This window comes from Ranitomeya imitator, chromosome 1, assembly GCF_032444005.1.
Source record: "Ranitomeya imitator isolate aRanImi1 chromosome 1, aRanImi1.pri, whole genome shotgun sequence".
Classification (NCBI taxonomy): domain Eukaryota; kingdom Metazoa; phylum Chordata; class Amphibia; order Anura; family Dendrobatidae; genus Ranitomeya; species Ranitomeya imitator.
The window spans coordinates 1,214,708,375-1,214,713,507 of NC_091282.1; the positions used below are offsets into that span (position 1 = coordinate 1,214,708,375).

General features: G+C 47.0%; 1 protein-coding gene across 1 annotated transcript in view; it reads right to left on the reverse strand.

The window, feature by feature from the left end:
• Window positions 1-5,133, reverse strand: part of WDR54 (WD repeat domain 54) — a 69,802-nt gene that overhangs the window by 64,545 nt on the left and 124 nt on the right. The gene's annotated exons all lie outside the window — the stretch shown is intronic.

Genomic DNA, 5,133 nt, shown 5'->3' on the forward strand with positions numbered 1-5,133 from the left:
TAACAGGTGGTCTCTGTATAGAGGGGGATATATAACAGGGGGTCTCTGTATAGAGGGGGATATATAACAGGGGGTCTCTGTATAGAGGGGGATATATAACAGGGGGGTTCTGTATACAGGGGGATATATAACAGGGGGTCTCTGTATACAGGGGGATATATAACAGGGGGCTCTGTATAGAGGGGGATATATAACAGGGGATCTCTGTATAGAGGGGGATATATAACAGGGGATCTCTGTATAGAGGGGGATATATAACAGGGGGCTCTGTATACAGGGGGATATATAACAGGGGGCTCTGTATAGAGGGGGATATATAACAGGGGGCTCTGTATAGAGGGGGATATATAACAGGGGGCTCTGTATACAGGGGGATATATAACAGGGGGCTCTGTATAGAGGGGGATATATAACAGGGGGCTCTGTATACAGGGGGATATATAACAGGGGGGTTCTGTATAGAGGGGGATATATAACAGGGGGTCTCTGTATAGAGGGGGATATATAACAGGGGTCTCTGTATAGAGGGGGATATATAACAGGGGGTCTCTGTATAGAGGGGGATATATAACAGGGGATCTCTGTATAGAGGGGGATATATAACAGGGGGCTCTGTATACAGGGGGATATATAACAGGGGGCTCTGTATAGAGGGGGATATATAACAGGGGGGCTCTGTTTAGAGGGGGATATATAACAGGGGATCTCTGTATAGAGGGGGATATATAACAGGGGTCTCTGTATAGAGGGGGATATATAACAGGGGGTCTCGGTATACAGGGGGATATATAACAGGGGGCTCTGTATACAGGGGGATATATAACAGGGGTCTCTGTATAGAGGGGGACATATAACAGGGGGTCTCTGTATACAGGGGGATATATAACAGGGGTCTCTGTATAGAGGGGGATATATAACAGGGGGTCTCTATACAGGGGGATATATAACAGGGGGTTCTGTATAGAGGGGGATATATAACAGGGGGCTCTGTATAGAGGGGGATATATAACAGGGGGCTCTGTATAGAGGGGGATATATAACAGGGGGTCTCTGTATAGAGGGGGATATATAACAGGGGGCTCTGTATAGAGGGGGATATATAACAGGGGTCTCTGTATACAGGGGGATATATAACAGGGGGCTCTGTATAGAGGGGGATATATAACAGGGGGTCTCTGTATAGAGGGGGATATATAACAGGGGGCTCTGTATAGAGGGGGATATATAACAGGGGTCTCTGTATACAGGGGGATATATAACAGGGGTCTCTGTATAGAGGGGGATATATAACAGGGGGTCTCTGTATACAGGGGGAAATATAACAGGGGGTTCTGTATAGAGGGGGATATATAACAGGGGTCTCTGTATAGAGGGGGATATATAACAGGGGTCTCTGTATAGAGGGGGATATATAACGGGGGGTCTCTGTATACAGGGGGATATATAACAGGGGGCTATGTATAGAGGAGGATATATAACAGGGGGGTTCTGTATAGAGGGGGATATATAACAGGGGGGTTCTGTATAGAGGGGGATATATAACAGGGGTCTCTGTATAGAGGGGGATATATAACAGGGGGTCTCTGTATACAGGGGGATATATAACAGGGGGTCTCTGTATACAGGGGGATATATAACAGGGGGTCTCTGTATAGAGGGGGATATATAACTGGGGGCTCTGTATAGAGGGGGATATATAACAGGGGTCTCTGTATAGAGGGGGATATATAACAGGGGGTCTCTGTATACAGGGGGATATATAACAGGGGGCTCTGTATAGAGGGGGATATATAACAGGGGTCTCTGTATAGAGGGGGATATATAACAGGGGGTCTCTGTATAGAGGGAGATATATAACAGGGGGGCTCTGTATACAGGGAGATATATAACAGGGGGTCTCTGTATAGAGGGGGATATATAACAGGGGGCTCTGTATACAGGGGGATATATAACAGGGGGCTCTGTGTAGAGGGGGATATATAACAGGGGGTCTCTGTATACAGGGGGATATATAACAGGGGGTCTCTGTATACAGGGGGATATATAACAGGGGTCTCTGTATAGAGGGGGATATATAACAGGGGTCTCTGTATAGAGGGAGATATATAACAGGGGGCTCTGTATAGAGGGGGATAGATAACAGGGGTCTCTGTATAGAGGGGGATATATAACAGGGGTCTCTGTATAGAGGGGGATATATAACAGGGGGCCCTGTATAGAGGGGGATATATAACAGGGGTCTCTGTATAGAGGGGGATATATAACAGGGGTCTCTGTATAGAGGGGGATATATAACAGGGGGCTCTGTATACAGGGGGATATATAACAGGGGGTCTCTGTATAGAGGGGGTTATATAACAGGGGGTCTCTGTATAGAGGGGGATATATAACAGGGGGGCTCTGTATAGAGGGGGATATATAACAGGGGTCTCTGTATACAGGGTGATATATAACAGGGGGTCTCTGTATACAGGGGGATATGTAACGGGGGTCTCTGTATAGAGGGGGATATATAACAGGGGGCTCTGTATAGAGGGGGCTATATAACGGGGTCTCTCTATAGAGGGGGATATATAACAGGGGGCTCTGTATAGAGGGGGATATATAACAGGGGGCTCTGTATACAGGGGGATATATAACAGGGGGTCTCTGTATACAGGGGGATATATAACAGGGGGCTCTGTATACAGGGGGATATATAACAGGGGGTCTGTATAGAGGGGGATATATAACAGGGGGCTCTGTATAGAGGGGGCTATATAACGGGGTCTCTCTATAGAGGGGGATATATAACAGGGGGCTCTGTATAGAGGGGGATATATAACAGGGGGCTCTGTATAGAGGGGGATATATAACAGGGGGCTCTGTATACAGGGGGATATATAACAGGGGGTCTCTGTATACAGGGGGATATATAACAGGGGGCTCTGTATACAGGGGGATATATAACAGGGGTCTCTGTACAGAGGGGGATATGTAACGGGGCTCTGTATACAGGGGGATATATAACAGGGGTCTCTGTATAGAGGGGGATATATAACAGGGGTCACTGTATAGAGGGGGATATATAACAGGGGGTCTCTGTATACAGGGGGATATATAACAGGGGGCTCTGTATAGAGGGGGATATATAACAGGGGGCTCTGTATAGAGGGGGATATATAACAGGGGGTCTCTGTATAGAGGGGGATATATAACAGGGGGTCTCTGTATAGAGGGGGATATATAACAGGGGGTCTCTGTATAGAGGGGGATATATAACAGGGGGCTCTGTATAGAGGGGGATATATAACAGGGGGCTCTGTATACAGGGGGATATATAACAGGGGGCTCTGTATAGAGGGGGATATATAACAGGGGGTCTCTGTATAGAGGGGGATATATAATAGGGGGTCTCTGTATACAGGGGGATATATAACAGGGGGCTCTGTATAGAGGGGGATATATAACAGGGGGTCTCTGTATAGAGGGGGATATATAACAGGTGGTCTCTGTATAGAGGGGGATATATAACAGGGGGTCTCTGTATAGAGGGGGATATATAACAGGGGGTCTCTGTATAGAGGGGGATATATAACAGGGGGGTTCTGTATACAGGGGGATATATAACAGGGGGACTCTGTATACAGGGGGATATATAACAGGGGGCTCTGTATAGAGGGGGATATATAACAGGGGATCTCTGTATAGAGGGGGATATATAACAGGGGATCTCTGTATAGAGGGGGATATATAACAGGGGGCTCTGTATAGAGGGGGATATATAACAGGGGGCTCTGTATAGAGGGAGATATATAACAGGGGGTCTCTGTATAGAGGGGGATATATAACAGGGGTCTCTGTATAGAGGGGGATATATAACAGGGGGTCTCTGTATAGAGGGGGATATATAACAGGGGATCTCTGTATAGAGGGGGATATATAACAGGGGGCTCTGTATACAGGGGGATATATAACAGGGGGCTCTGTATAGAGGGGGATATATAACAGGGGGTCTCTGTATAGAGGGGGATATATAACAGGGGGTCTCTGTATACAGGGGGATATATAACAGGGGGTCTCTGTATAGAGGGGGATATATAACAGGGGGCTCTGTATAGAGGGGGATATATAACAGGGGGTCTCTGTATAGAGGGGGATATATAACAGGGGTCTCTGTATAGAGGGGGATATATAACAGGGGGTCTCTGTATAGAGGGGGATATATAACAGGGGATCTCTGTATAGAGGGGGATATATAACAGGGGGCTCTGTATACAGGGGGATATATAACAGGGGGCTCTGTATAGAGGGGGATATATAACAGGGGGTCTCTGTATAGAGGGGGATATATAACAGGGGGCTCTGTATAGAGGGGGATATATAACAGGGGGCTCTGTATACAGGGGGATATATAACAGGGGGCTCTGTATAGAGGGGGATATATAACAGGGGATCTCTGTATAGAGGGGGATATATAACAGGGGGCTCTGTATACAGGGGGATATATAACAGGGGGCTCTGTATAGAGGGGGATATATAACAGGGGGCTCTGTATAGAGGGGGATATATAACAGGGGGTCTCTGTATAGAGGGGGATATATAACAGGGGGTCTCTGTATACAGGGGGATATATAACAGGGGGTCTCTGTATAGAGGGGGATATATAACAGGGGGCTCTGTATAGAGGGGGATATATAACAGGGGGTCTCTGTATAGAGGGGGATATATAACAGGGGTCTCTGTATAGAGGGGGATATATAACAGGGGGTCTCTGTATAGAGGGGGATATATAACAGGGGATCTCTGTATAGAGGGGGATATATAACAGGGGGCTCTGTATACAGGGGGATATATAACAGGGGGCTCTGTATAGAGGGGGATATATAACAGGGGTCTCTGTATACAGGGGGATATATAACAGGGGGCTCTGTATAGAGGGGGAAATATAACAGGGGTCTCTGTATAGAGGGGGATATATAACAGGGGTCTCTGTATACAGGGGGATATATAACAGGGGTCTCTGTATAGAGGGGGATATATAACAGGGGGCTCTGTATAGAGGGGGATATATAACAGGGGGCTCTGTATAGAGGGGGATATATAACAGGGGGCTCTGTATAGAGGGGGATATATAACGGGGTCTGTAATTAC